The sequence below is a fragment of the Salminus brasiliensis genome, chromosome 2 (genome assembly GCF_030463535.1).
Source record: "Salminus brasiliensis chromosome 2, fSalBra1.hap2, whole genome shotgun sequence".
NCBI classification, from domain to species: Eukaryota; Metazoa; Chordata; class Actinopteri; order Characiformes; family Bryconidae; genus Salminus; species Salminus brasiliensis.
Window position 1 is genome coordinate 52,547,219 of NC_132879.1, and position 16,185 is coordinate 52,563,403.

A 16,185-nucleotide genomic window follows, 5' to 3' on the forward strand; every position below is an offset into this window, starting at 1 on the left:
TATCATCAGATGATAAGGCCTCTCCCAGTTTGGAGCGTGGGTGGCCTCACGTCCACCCGAAAATACCTGCTGGCAGGAGAGCTTCACGTCTGTCACCACTGTTGCAAAGACATCAGATTGACTGACTAGATGTCAAGAGATCCTTCAATTTGATAGAACTCTTGGAAAATGTCTCAGTCAAGCCGTAATGCAAACAATCGCTGTTCTACAGGCTCTTTATGTCAGCCAGCCTTCAACTGTAGATAGACCTGTCACAATTATCCCTTAACTGCCTGATCACATTGCCGTTTTTAAGGTGGCTAAACAGATTGTGTGACAACAGAACGCTTGCATGAGCACGCTAGCCCTGTAATGAAGTTTAAGGCCAAATTACACACTATTCTCTATGTAGTGTACTATGCAAGTCACACAATTACAAATTCTCAGTCTAAACAGAGCATTATATATCTGTAATAGAACAGTATTTACATGTATTCATATGTGGAAATCTGAAATCTAGTGTCCACCTTAATTTTCATTAAATGATGGAGGTGGCTATCGTTGTGTTAGTACCTCTGGTGCGACAGCAGATTCACTGATCTAGAGTACAACCACAGTGATGATAGTCAAGCAAAATGAGTTGTATATCATGCTCTGATAGACTGAATCACAAACTAGACTAGACTTAACTAGAGGAAGAGAAGAATTTTACTTGAACAACAGCGTTATGAACACAAAAATACTGTACTGCTGCCGGATGACACACACACACACAAACACACACACACACATATATATAATGTATATGTATATGACATGTATAAACAACAGTAGAACACCAGAACCTCCTTACCCAGGGACCCTAGACAGTAGAAACAGTTACTTCAGCAAAAGCAGGATAAACACCTTTTTAATATCCTTAATTTCAGAAGAAACAATGAATGAGCAGGTGTCCCAATACTTTTGTCAATATGGCATCTTTATTTTCTTTATTAACTACTAGTAAAGACAGCTGGAAAGTGACGTCTTTATTAGCCGGTTGGGCGATCGGAGCTTGTAATGTAAAAGTTATTTGTTAATTAATATAAATGATTAACGACAGTTAACTGTCAGCTACAAATCTATGATTGTGGTGGCTTCCAGTTCTTTTTTTTTCATGAATCATAGCAAATTTTAATTTATGATTCCCTTGATTCCCTCTTTATTTCTCTGACAGGCTTGACAAGCATGGGCAGGTTTTCCGAGCCGCTGTCAGCGGGGGTTCATTATCAGGTACATCATACTCCTTCTGAGAAAGGCCATACTAGCCCAAAGCTAGCTGCTCCTCCATAGCTACTCACTACACTCAGTCAGGCTGTGGTAATGGTGTGTGTGGAGAGTGGCTTTTAATGCCCTGGCATGCCTGGCTGTAAATGGCCAGTTAGTTGAGCATTGCTCCAAACACTTCGGAGAGCGTATTTCCCCCACATTCCTCACCCAGCTGTTTGCGTGTGTATTCATTTATGCATGTGTGTGTGTATATGTCTATGTCTATGTGAATGTGTGTGTGTGTGTGTGTGTGTGTATCGGTTTTCTCCTGCTAATGGTGGCCATGTCATGGCTTGTTAACTAGGCATGCCAGAGCATTGCAGTCTTACTAGAGGATATTTTATTGGACTGTATACACACAGCGTGAGTAGGTGTTATTGCATCACGGAAGGTAACAGGTTGTGTGTGTGTATGTGCGTGAGTGTGTGTGTGTATGTGTGTGTGCACTGGCAACGAGTACAAACTCCTCTGTAGGTATCTGTGTCTAGCCTGTCTCCAAATGCCAGTGAAAGCATTTAAAGCTGGTGTGCAAAGGCCAGTTCTTTAGAGACACAGTAAAGGCCTCTTGTAGCGTGGCCTTTTGATTCGACACTGCCTTGAGTTTCCAGTTGAGTTAATTAAACGGCCCAGTCCAACAAGCTCTCCCATAATGAAAAGCAGACATACTCACCCACCACCACTGTCACTAAAAACCCACAATAAAACTCCATTCCCTCTGATCTTCAGCCTAGAGGTGCTTGACGCCCCCTTTCTGCAGTAAAGTGTCACTTTAATTAAAGCTTTTATCAGTCACATGACAACGTCTTTTATTGCCTAAGGTCGTAAAGGTCACGGAGGCTCCTGGGCCCTGCCCAGCGTGACACTGGACTGGTCCAGCTCCTATAAAACCAACTAGAGTCCTCCAGCTGCCTGTCGTCTTAATTCCTCTCTGTCTCTATTTTTTGGGCTGTTCTCGTTTTGACATACACTATATAGAACACCTGTCCTTTGTTGGAACTGTCTCTACTGTCCAGGGAAGAAGGCTTTCTACAAGAGTTTGGAGGAGCATTGTTGTCAGGATTTGATTGTATTCAGCAACAACAGCAAAAATGATGAGGTCAAGATGTTAGATGATCACTATCCCATTTCCTCATCTCCGACTCCCCAGCTTATCCCAAACGTTTCGGAAGGAGCATCATCCATCCTTCCAGAGAACACAGTCCCACTGCTCCACAGCTCAATGCTGGGGGGCTTTTTACATCACTGCATTAGGCTCCAGGGAGTCCTATTGGCAGTACTTTTCTACAAGTACTAGACAAGCTGTGTATGGGTGTGTGTGCATTTGCACATCTGTGTCAGCAGTGGGTGCAATCTAAAGTAGCTGAATAAATTTTTTAGAAGGGGTGTCCACAAACATTTAGTGTAATTAGTGTAAATCTGGCACTTGTTCTTTACATTGTGTCAAAATGTAATAATAAATGGACCAATAGAAATACTCCAAAATGGGACTATTTTTACACAGTTTTTACATTCTCCTGTAAAGTTGACATTTTGGAGATACAAGCTTTTTACTTGACAGAGACTATATACAGTGCTTTGTGGGGATTTGTCAATCATTCTGTTAATAAAATTCAAGTGGAAATGAGAACACACATTTGAATAAGGTTAAATCAGGACATCACTTTATTTAGTGTACAGCGTACAATTGCATACCACAATTAGACTTCACAGTAGGGTTGTAGAAATGTAGAAATGCATTAGTGCATCATAGTCTAAATTCATCTGCAAATTGAAAAAATTGAGATGTTAGAATTGATGAAAGTAAATCATAAAATAATAATTAATTTAGCAAATTAATTGCAAAAAAAAAATCTTATTAGGTTATTCTACCAATTACATGTGTGTATTTGGTGGAAAAAAAGGGTACCAAAACTATTTAATGAAATTAAATTGTCAAATGTGAAACGTGAGAGTTTATGGAATAATTTTATGTAGAATTCAATGAAAAAAGTAAGTTCTGTAATTAAATCATGTAATAAAATCATGAGATCAGATATGTATATGTTCTTACAGTGTTATAGAGCTTTTTATATATTTCTTTACATTTTTAATGTTGGTAAATCACTATGAACATTGTAAAGCAAAATACAGTACTGTGCAGAAAAAAAGCAGAGACCACCCTTCATTTATTTGTATATATTTATTTCTAATCAAAACATTTACATTTATGGCATATGTGTGACGTTCTTATGCAGTGTTTGGAGTCTTGCCTAAGAAGTGGTGAATAGGGCAGGGAATTAAACCCTAGTCTATCACCAATCACTAAAACCTTTCCCATTAAAGGTCATTTTTTCTTCTGATTTGGTGCTGCCAATTAATCCACCAGTCTGAAGTTCCCCCTTGCTCTACCAATGCTCCAAGCAGTTATCACGACTCAGCCGATACATGCAAAGCCAGCCACTGTTCTTTTCAAACTGCTGTCAACGTGGCATGGGCAGGCCAGCCGGGACCCAGCTCGACTGCACCAGCTAACAGATGCCTGTGCTGGCCGACATCGCTTAAGAGCTGCTATTCGTGCTCTCTCTTTTCGTGCTCTCTCAGACTCCAGTCGCTTATGGTAAAGCGGCATGGCACGGGATTCACATTCGCAAACCCCGGGCTGAGCCACTCCGAGCCCCCATTAAGTACAAGTTCTGAGGAGATTCCAAAACAATTATTAAAAAGTTCCCAACAACCATCTAAGATGTGGTAGGCCAACAAAACTCTCAATTAGATTATTGAGACAAAAAGAGAAAGTCACTTTACTTTCGCCTTAGACCTGAAAACAAAAACATTGCAGATGGGACAGGACTCACGATTTTGCACAGGACTGCGAATTTCAGATCTGCATCTGCTGACTGCATCTCAAATAACCAAACAAAAGCTGGAGATGTAGAAATTGCAGAGCTGCAGAGAGTTTAAGCCTCTCCCATGTTTACAGAAATCAGCTAGGCCTGCCATGGTGGGTGGAGAAGCGTATGTGTGTGTGTGTGAGGGTGGGTCTGTTTCTCCTCGCATGTGCCTGGCAGCTTGTTTTTCCCACTCTGCTCATGCTGCAGGTGCAGCGTGCAGCTGCAGCTCGGCCACGCACGCACGCCAGCAGCGTGAATCATTTTCCCCCCTTTCAGAGCAGCACAATCAAAGCATATGGACGACATGAAAGAAAGAGAGGAGGGGGTGCTGTGTTTTATCTGGATCCTTACCATCTCGCCGTTCAGCTCGGTTGCTGAAGGCTCTGGAAAAGTAAAAAAGAAGACTTGGGCAGAGTGTGCATGTGTTAGTGTGTACGAGCGAGGAGAGAGCAGCGAAAGTCCTGCCTTCGCAACACTCGGCCGATTGTTTTTCTAGTCGTGGCTCATCTCCGACTGTCAGTGCTGTCATACTGTCCATGTGCACATGGTCTGCAGAGCAGCCGGGTGATAAAACGAAGAAAAAAGGAGAAAAGACAAGCGCAAATAGGGCCACACAAGTGGAGTGAAGCCCACAGGGCGGGTCAGGCCTTTGCGGAGCTGTGTGGTCGAGTCTTCTGCCGCCTCGCTCGGTTATTTTTGATGATCTGCTGATAAGCAGTAAACCCCCAGAACACACACCCGATAGTTCAGTCAGAAAGACCAGAGATATCTCACCTCAGTTTCTCACCATCTGGGAGCATGTGTGGAGCTGAAAGGGCAAAGTCTTAAGAGTTTTATAGGTTTACATAGTATGTGTCTCCACCTCCTCCATCTGTTTATTGTTTATTCTCATCTGCAGGTTAGAACTCCTCCTGTTACATGACGTCCCCAGACTGGGAGGCTTTTCACAATAAAGCTCTGAGCCCTGGCTGGGATTTGAACTTGCTGGGATCTCCGAAGATCAGTGTACCAAAGCCTGACTCCTCCACCATATGAAGGAAAGCCTTCCTCATCTCCCCCTAGGACTCTCTGGAGCAGGTAAACATGCCTAAACAAACCTATTGGCACCATGGAATGATGGTTGGTGCTCCACCTACTACTTTTGAGATTAGATGGGGAGTTGAAAATGAGGACATGGGGAGGTGATAATCCAACATACTGACCTCACTAATGCACCTGTTGCTGAAATCAATCAAATCCGCACAGCAATGCTCCTTCTCCAAAATCTAGTAGAAAGCTTTCTTCCCTGGACAGTAGAGATAGTTACTCCAACAAAAGAAGAATACACTTGTTTTAATACCCATAATTATTATCAAAAGATACAAAATACTTTTGTGTATTTTTGATACAGGTATTTATTGGTGACTGCTGCCTTCCATCTATTATAGTATCCCCCACATATACTGTAGTAGACCTACCTGGCTGTAGTAGAGCTGTGCAGGGTGCTTGCATAAATGCTAAAATACGAAACTTCTAAAATGCTTTGGCAGAAACCCCAGTGTGTTTAGTGTATCTCTACATCACTTATTCTCCCATGTTTACACACACTTTGTAGACCTCACTGTAATTTATAAAGGCAGTGAACAAACCCTGATACTCTATAAGTCACACTTGCACTGTGTACGCCCAGAGATGTGTTCTCGAGATAAGCCTGTGAAAACACTCTCATTGCTTTACAATGACCCGAGTGTTATACAGGGCGCCGTGAGTGACATAATTATAGTTACTCATAAAGCGAGAAATGATAGAAGTGTGTTTTCCCCATCAGCACAGCAGGTGAGATGGGGCTTGGAGCTTAGTTTTCACAAGAAGCGTTTGTTGGCCTGGCCTGGCCAAGTGCTGCGCATGCTCATACAGAGTGGCAGATTAGCGTGAACTCAGCCTAAGATCTACTGTTGGATCCTAACATCTATGGGCAGGTTAATATCAGCAGATTAGAGTCTTGGGACTGATACACTACTATGCCCAAATGTTTGTGGACACCCCTTCTAATAAAGCATTCAGCTACTTTCAGTTGCACTCATTGCTGACATTGCACACCATGCCTAATGCTAAATGTGGTGTTGTGGAGCAGTGGACCTGTGTTATCTGAAATGAGGATAGTGCTCCATCCAATACTTTGGGATGAGTTGAGAGGTTGGGGATGAGGTGGGGTGGGGTTCAACCAACATCTTGACCTCACTAACACTCTTGTTGCTGAATGCTATCAAATCCCCACAGCAATGCTTCTCCAAAATCTAGTAGAAACTCTTTTCCTGGATCATAGAGACAGTTACTCTCAAAAACAGGATAAACTCTTTGTAATACCCTTAATTTTGGAAGAAATAATGAATGAGCAGGTGTCCCAATACTTTTGTCCATATAGTTTATTCCATAAGTAATATGCAAATAGACCTAAAACCATATTTTTTTTGGTGTGTGTGTGTTTTTTTTTTTTACGTTTACAACAATTGAGTCATCTTCCAGTTCCTACCCACTAGCTAGGGCTCTCCGTATTCCCATGATGCCACCAGTAATGGAAGTGGAAATGCTTTTTTTTTTTTTACAAACCTCAGCTAACAGATGCCCGCTCTAGCTAGCATAGCACTCCTCCCATCCACCCACTCAATATCCTGACGATAGACAGTTGCACCACCTGGAAACCCCTACAATGCTTTGCATTCTGTAAGTGTTTTAATGGATCGCAGCCTTCATGCATTTTGATATAAATAAGGTAAAGTTTATTGCAATTGCAGCATGTAAAATCAGAACCCCAGTAGTTTCTATTTTTTCCATATTAGTGCAGCTCTAATGTTCATATGCAGCAGCTGGTTGCTTCTCTTTACTGTAACTGGTGACTTGCCCGTTCACTGCTTGGTGATTATAACCACAAAGTGCTAAAGCCTTTTCAAGCATGCACTTTGTGTGCCAGGTGTAAGCCGGCTAAGTGGAAACATGCGCTCTAGAGCACACAGATAACTGTAATATGATGCAACATGCTTAAGAAAACACAGGCTTTTTATCAGGCCCATCAGTCAGTCATTACCCCTATTTGTCTGGCAGGCTGCAGATTAACAGTGCATGTTTACTTTTTCTCACTTTTTCCCTCCACATAATGTCTTATGTCTATAGGTCCTATCATGCTGCCTTACCTGCATTGGTGTGTTTTATTTATATAAAATATAGATAAATATTAATTTATCTATTTTTCTAGTCTTATTTGAATTGTTCTAGCCAACATTAGGTATATGTTAGGTATATATATATATATATATATATATATATAAAGCAGGCAAGCATAAGAATCTGAGACACTTTGACCAGGCCCAAATTGTGATAGCTAGAAGACTGGGTCAGAACATCTCCAAAACATCAGGCAGATCCATGGAGGATCTCACAACGTAGAGGACTTAACGGATCTGCTGCTAACGCCTTGGTGCCAGATACCACAGTCAGATCTATTGTGGTGGCACAACGGAAGCCCACTCAATATTAAGCACTAATGTTATGGCATGATATAGAGAGAGTCTAAATAATTTTGTACAGATTTTGTACACTCCCTCAGGCTCAAAAGTAATTGGACGTATTAAGATAGCTATATATTATAGGGAGAATTTTTAATACTCTTTGTAGTCAATAACTGCCTGACGTCTTGAACCCATGGACTTGACTAAAAAGCTATGTTTCCTGTGTGGAGGCACTTGGCCAGGCCTTTACTGCAGCTGCCTTCAGTTCATGGGTCCTTCTGTCTTCAGTTTTGTCTTCAGTTAAATTCACCTGACTGTATATATCGAGTATCCTCTCTACGAGTATCATGATGCTGTCTTTTTTTGCAATATCACTCATTCATATATACAGTTGGCTAACACTGGTACATTTACACTGGGCTGATTAATGTGCGTTGTTCCTGATATGTAAATAAAGGTGTAATAAATATCAGGGTGAAGAGAACTGTGTGCTGCAGAGTGCCTAAAGCTATCTGTCACCAGTTGGCACAGCTCTCTATCTGCCCCGTTCAGACGCGCCCCATCTCTCAGCGGGCCATCCGGCGCATACCAGCGTAAGAGCCGCTCACTTTGAGCTGGCTGTTGTGTGTCTGCTGGCATCCCCCATTCAGCAGAGCTGGGAAGGCCGTTGTTTTTAGAAACGGTGATAAAACAGCAATTACTCAGGCGGCGAGTGTTTACTGGGGCGGCTGTAGCTGAGGTAACTCTGGCACGCTAGTAAGGCCTAATACCTCTGTCTCTCGCTCGCTCCCAGACAACACAGCTATTCAGTGCTGTGTTCACACTGAGCGAAATGCTGAATGCCTAAATGGCGAGTTACTTGCCTCTTTGCTGAGCCACAAGTGAAGCCATAGAAAAGCGTGGAATGGAAAGAGAAGATGAAATTATGCTCGTTAATTTCCCCAGAGGCTGGAAGAGAAGCTGGTAGGCATCCTGCTGAAAACAAGCACCGACTTGTCTCTGGTTTATAACAAAAGCAGATGTTCTCTGACCCAAAGCTCTTGTCTTATTTACACTAAATGCTCGAGTCAGCATGTTAAGCTGTAACACTTTCAGCATGTGATAATATAGCAATTTTTAATGACAGTTGTTGTTTTTAATAAAAATCACAATTGGATATATATGGAGGTGTAATGGCTTTTGTGTCTGAAGCTGGTTTGGTTATGGAAAAAAAGGTCACCCAGCCGAAAGAGGTCAGAGGGGGAAAAATCTGTTTACCAAATACTGCAGACCACAGCTAATGTGGAAATAATCTGCAGTGTGTGCATGTTCTCTAGCATGGCCGCAAGAGCTCTATCAGGCCATGTGCTTCTCTCTGTAAGCTCACTTCTCAGCAGCATTCGCATTAAAGTTTTTACTCGACTGAATCTCCAGAATCCCCGGTAAATGCCTTGCTCTGCTTCAGTCATCTGTCAAGGTCAGTGGTTTCAGGGCATTTGTGCACCAGTCCAAAGGCACCTGAGCAATGAAGTAAGTGGAAGTGGAGCATGTGCACCCCCACTTTTATTACGCCACGTTTAATCTGGAACATTAAAAAAACAGAGCCTGAACACAAGACAGAACAGACCCCTCCACATAGAGAACCAATCACCTCACCTGTCTGTTTCTGACATCAGTCTATCAGTGTATGTCCAAATACTGGCCTATTTGGTTCAGTATTTTGAGATAGTGTCTTTTCACCACTGATATGTGGTCGGGTAATACTGATCATATTAATATAAGCTTTTGTAACAGCTTCTGCCTTTTTTATATAACTAGTTTTTAGTTTTTGTGTAATTATGTCTTCATTTTCTTTCACTTATAATGCATATGCGTGTATGCCTAGTATGTATACATTTTACAACATTCTCATCCATTGTCTGTACTTATGTTTCCCCCCTATGCTCGTCATATCTTAATAAACAAAAAGTTGTCTTTTGAGATTTTAAATGGTTATATCACAGTGATGGCTTACTGTCTTGAGCTTATGATAAATATATATTAAAAGTCTTATTTCCATGAGATTTTTTTTAAGTATATTGAAATTATGGCTCATTTCCTGGAGATAATGGTTAAATATTTTGTAAACAATTTTGTAAACCTATTATCTTAAAATTATTATTGGAAATATTGAAATAATATAATAAGAATAATTGAAATAAATAATGTCTTAAAGCCTTAGGATTTTGATTATATATATAAATAAATAAATAAATAAATATATGTTTATTATATATATTATATATTATTTTAATTGATTGATTTATTTAATTTTTAAAATGGTGTATTTTCTTATATTGTCTTGTATTTTCATACATTTTGATTAATTGTATAAAAAATATGATTTGTTTTCTTACAATGTGATTCAGTATATCAAAATAATTGTTAATTTTCTTAGATTTTAATTCAATATATCAAAAAATTGCCCATTTTCTTACTTTTTGATTCAGTACATCAAAATAATGACTTATTTTCTTAGATTTGAATTTCACTGTAGTTTGCTAAACAGTTTTAAGTCCCAGTCCAGCAAGACTTGTTCCACTCAACCTACATTTTTGTGCCCACTCTGCCTGATCAGTCCTGTAGAGGTTTACTGACACTGAATAAAAAATAGTTTTCTGCTGAAATAATAAGTAAATCATGGTCATCAGGCCTGTTTACCTTTACTGTGAAGTAACTTCACCATCGTCTGTTCATTCCCAATAAACACAGAGCACAAATTAAACTGCAGCAACAGATTATTTTCATTGGGCTGCACACAGCAGGGACCATCCAACCATTTCTCCACCTTCTCTGTGGCCTGCACCTGCACCTCCAAACCACGCACTAATTATACTACACTGATGAACCCACTGCTGGTGTGCAGATTGGGACAATGGTGAGGGCTCCTTCAAACAGTGCATGTATATACTGATCTGTAGTGCTTTTAAGTTTCCCTTAAGCTTTGTAGGTCATTTTAACTGGTAAGGAAAACCAGTTACATTGTGCTTCCACTTTTGCACAGAATCAGGTGCCCATGCACCAGTCAGCTCCTCCACTGCAGTCAGGAAGGCCTGCCCTGAAAGCGAAGCTTGATTAAAAGCATGATCTTCTCCAGCAGAAGGACAGAGAGAGGATGCTCCCCCATAGTTTAACCAGCTAGGCTCTGGAGGGATGAGACATCAGGAGGGTTTTCCAGAATGAATTACGACAGTAATGAAACCGTTTCTCTCTGCAGAAACTGCATCTGGATTAAAAAAAAATAAAACTCAGAGGTGAGGTCATGCGGACAAAAGCTGTAGATTGAAAATCCATCAGCCCCCATTAAAAAAAGAGAGAGGAGAAAGAGCGCAAAAGAAAATAGTGAGTGTACAATATGTTTTCACTTATGGGGTTTGACAGGTTTGAGGCGAGGAGAAAAGAGGAGAAAGGGAGAAAGCTAAAAAAGTTGGCTGGGCCCGACCACGAGCGCGTGGCAGAAAGATTCAAGTGCAAGGGGGAGAGGGGGAGACGGGTCTGGAGCCGGGCCACTTATCATTTTAACCCCTTCATACCTCTGAGCACTGTAGAGTGTAGACCCCAAATACTACACTCTTCAAAAGAAAGGTTCTTTGGAGTGATTCATACACTGTATGTCCAAATGTTTATGGACACCCCTTTGCTGACACAGATGTGAAAATGCACGCACGTACACAGCTTGTCTAGTCCCTGTTGAGATGTACTGCCAATAGAATAGGACTCTCTGGAGCAGATAAACATGAACCTATTGGCACCATGCTGCCTAATGCCAGGTGTGGGCTAGAGGGGTATAAAGTCCCCCAGCATTGAGCTGTGGAGCAGTGGAAGAACTGTGTTCTCTGGAATGATGGATGGTGCGCCATCCAATACTTTTGGGATGAGTGAGGGAGTTGGGGATGAGGTGGGGAGGTGATCATCCAACATCCTTATTGGATTGGCTTATTATTTAAAAACAACTTTAATTATTCAGTAACTAATATTCAATGATATGCAGGGTAAATAATTAAAAGAGTCAGGAATATGAGACAAGAACCCTGAGAGTTTAAGAAGTAAACAAACTTAAAATACTGCATAAAAAGTGAGAGCACATGACATCACATTTATTTGTTCATATAATTACTCATATTCTAACAGGTTCAAACATTTTTTTTACTTGAATTGTTCCTAACAATATAGAACAGGAGTCTGTTTCCTAAGAGAAGGAGCCATTTACCCACCCAGAGAGAGCACTTCTCTTAGACTCCGGCTGCAGATGGTAAAGCAGCATGGATCGGGGGTCCCAGGCTATAGAGGCAGCGCATTACAAAAACTGGCATTCTTAAAGTTACTTCATTCTTGACATTGTTCAGATATTTGCTCTCACTGTAGACACTGTGTATCACTGCATGGACAATATGATAGTGTAAAGTGGCCACCAGTGACAGACCCTGCTAATGAAAACTATCATGCAAGTATTGTAAAGTCAAGTACAGTAAAAGACTGCTCCTTCTGCCTCCCCTCTTCTCGTTAGGACTTATAGTCTTGCTACATGGCCCAGATATCGTTCAGCTACAACACAGTGACTGGATCTTAATTTCTCCTTTAAAGTTCTGGTAAATTGAGAAGGATTTACGTTTCCTTCAATGGTGGTAAGATGTCTAGGACCTGATACAGCAATCCATAATCAAAACAGTTCCACCACCATTGTTCAGCTTGGTTATGGTGGTCTTCCTTCTGAAGGCAGTAATTGTTTTTTTTCAGGCTGAGCAGAGCTATGACGCTCAGAAGCTTCTACTTTTGCTTCATCTCCTCATGAAACATCATTCAGTGTGGTTTTTGGCAACCTTGAGACATGTCATTCCATTTCATTTTTGTCCCGTGTCTTTCTGATGCTTGACTTATGAGCATTGACCTGAATTGAGGTGATGAACACCTGCAGATGGCTTCCAGGGCGCTCTGTTGCATCATGGAAGAATGTACGTCTTGTTGTTGATCTGATTTAGCTAGCACGGTCATTCCTTGAAAAGTTGGCAGTCTTATATTGGCCTATATGGTCCTGGCTTTGGCAGCTTGGGTTTATATCAAGAACAACATTGCAAAATTACAATTAGTAATAGCCTTCCCATAAGTGTCATTCTCAGCATTTATGGAACGTATGGAACTTATGGAGCACAGGACTGCAAAGGAAACACTTGGATGAGCAGGTGTCTACAAGTTTATGCACATATACAGTTTCCTTTTCCACTTTCATGTGTCTTTATAATATGTCTTTTGAAAGTTGTTTGGATCTAAGCATGGTTCCCTCTTCCCAATATTTCTTGAGACAGATTTGTCAGTAACCAGGCAGCTTTATGTGCCTTTATTTAACCTCCTAAACTCTTTGGAAGCACTGGTATTTCCTGTTTTTCCTCCACTGTTATAACCTATGAACAACTCAGTTAGTTTGCATTGCTTTGCATGTATTTACTAATTAATTATGCTTAGAGTGTAATAAGTCACAGAGCATAGGGGGCAAAGCACCTGTGGATCCCACTCTCTGAACTGAAACGCTGTTTACCAGTTAGCTCTTGGGGAAGGCATTACCACAGAGGTTCACTTACTTTTTCTAGCCTGCACTATGTGCTAATATTTTACTGAGATTGTGTTTGCCTAAAGGCCTAATTTTATAGGCCTAACATTTGATTAGTAATCAGTGCACAAATCCAGGTCATTTCAAACAGTCCACTTACTTATTCCTAGAAACTATAGTGTATACTGTCACTGTTCAAACACAACTACGTCTCTGAAATGCTCAGCATTTGCTAAAGAAATGCAACATTCTAATTTATGGACTATTTATATAATATATATAGTTATAATGTAATGATAATGCAAAAAAATGTAAGAAGATTTTTTAATGAAGTCATGAAGTAGAAGTACACACTATATAGACAAAAGTATTGGGACACCTGCCCATTCATCCCATTCATTGTTTTTACTAGAATTTGGAGCCTTGCTGTGAGAATTTAATTGCATTCAGGGACAACAGCATTAGTGAGGTCTTGATGTTGAACGATCACCACCCCATCTCTTTCCCTAACTCCCCAACTTATCCTAAAAGGATTGGCTAGAGAATGGTCATTCCATTACTCTACAACTCAATGCTGGGGGGCTTTATAGCCCTCTAGCCCACACCTGGCATTAGGTAAGATGCATTTGCACATCTGTGTCAGCAGTAAGTGCAACTTAAAGTAGAATGGGTGTCCACAAATATTTGGACATACAGTGTAGATTTTACACCTATGGAGATGAAGTTCTAAGCATTGATTGTTCTGTGCATGTTACCTTCGTGAAATTGCATGCCGGTGTGATCTTTTGAGCTTGAAGGCCTGCTCCGTTTCACCCATTAAAAAGTAGAAGCTTTTCTTAGCTAAACAAGAAGTGATCGACCAGACTTATTGTCAAGTCTAAACTAGCAAACATGTCAGTGAATCTTATCCTGCAGCCCAAAATGTGTCACTTTCAGGCACATTACACTGCTGTATTTCATGCCCCATTTAATATCTCTGCATCATTGCTCCAAAAGAATTCCTTTAGCCTTCAGGTTTTATGTATGCCCGGATTTATCTCTCTGAATTTATATTTAGATGGCCTGCCATTGCAGCTGTCTTATTTTTGCTCCAATATTGCACTGATATTGCTTTTACTTGTGTCGCTGTTGAAGGATTTGTAATCTTTCTAATGATCTCGGATACCATTTATCTGTCAGCCTCTCCTAACTGATGCTGACAGCAGTGTCTGGATCCAGAGTGCAAGGCCTGCCTGGGCGGAGTGGAGGGTGGAAGTTACCGAATGGGCCTCGTGGTTGACGAGAGCTGTGCCTGCTGAGTGTTTTTCTTGGAGCCGGGCGGGACGGTCTGCTGAGTGGCTGAGAGAGAGACTGGACTGACCATGAAGGAGCGAGCTGGGTCTGGAGGTGATATCATTTAGAGCTGACTTCCTCCCAGGGCTGCCAGACTGCTTGAATGGCTTCCAGCTGAATAGTTTTTCCGAATGCACTTCACATCAAAAACATTATTTTTTACAACCAACATGACCTGTACAGACATTTTCATGACATTTGCCACAATATGTAGCATTTCAGAGGTTTGTAAGTTAACTGGGGCAGACAAAATGCACCAGCAGTTTTAAAAAGTGAAAGAAAATAAAGCGAGAATTGTTTGTTTTGCTCATGGGCTCCCCCTACAGTTTGGGAGTGTAATTTGCTTTTACATCCACTGCTGTTAATACAAATCACGCTTCAAGCTCCTCGTCGACAGCTGCACACATGCATTTGTTGACAAGCTAAGAGATACAGACGAAGAAGCATGTGGACTGAGGTAGTGGAGTAATTTTACATTAAAACGACTTGGGTAATGCTGCTTTACACAATTATTGTACTGCCAGTTAACCCACCCATCCATAACTTCTCCTAGCACTAGCATTGCTAGTGAGGACTTAACACACGGGTAAGGACTTAACACACGTCTCCTCCGATACAGGCAAAGCAAAAGTATTGAGACGCCTGCTTATTCAATGTTTCTTCTGAAATCAAGGATATTAAAAAAAGAGTGTGTGTATAAATATAAATATAAATATATACATATATATATATATATATATATATATAAACACCCAGTCTAGCAACACTGCCTATTCTGTCCATGTTGACCCTGACCGGCCAAGAAGAAGGCCCTTTTTCCCTTTTTAATTCCCTCAGAGGGAGCTGACCAGGTGTGTCCATCAAAATCCCATTTCTCCCCCTAAGTGACTCGCAATGTTTAATCAGAAAACTGACCCTCATTGAGAAAGCTGAGCCAACTCTGATTATAGGCTGGATGGACGAGGTCATATTGTCTTGCAGTAACTGGGGACCATTCTCCTGCAGTTGCTGGATGTGAGCTGTCTCATAAAATCCAGAGCTCTGGAGGGATAGAGGCTGGGCTTACATTGGTAGGCTACAACAGGGGAGCTTTGTGTGGAGGTCGTTTTATGGCTATTATGTCAAATATAAGTGATTTCTTATATCATATTTCTTGTGTATTTTGGAAGTGGCTGTGTGACGGGTCATGGCTCTCGCTTTTGAGGTTTATCTTTTTATTTTAGACCATGACTACATCCAAACGTGAAGAACAGAGTCTAAGAAACCTCACTGGCTTTGTTGATGCTCAGATACTCAGAACATCTTGTAGATGTTGCAAGATGTTCTGCTATAGTTCTTAGAGATACTCAATACTTTTTGGGGGCCTGCTACTGTTGTACTTCTACTCAAGGCCTTCTTGGACAGGTACAGTTACTTTAGCCACTGTTGCAGTGAAGTCACAATACTTAAAATGAAGTATGGCATTATTACACATATTATATAATGATAATGATGCCAGTCAATAGTCCAGTCATATTGTCTTGCAGTAACTGAGCACTATTCTCCTGCAGTCCATGCTGGACATGAGCTGTCTCGTAAAATCTGGAGCTCTGGGAGGATAGAGGCTGGGCTTACAGTGGTAGGCTGCAACAGAGGAGCTATGTTTTGG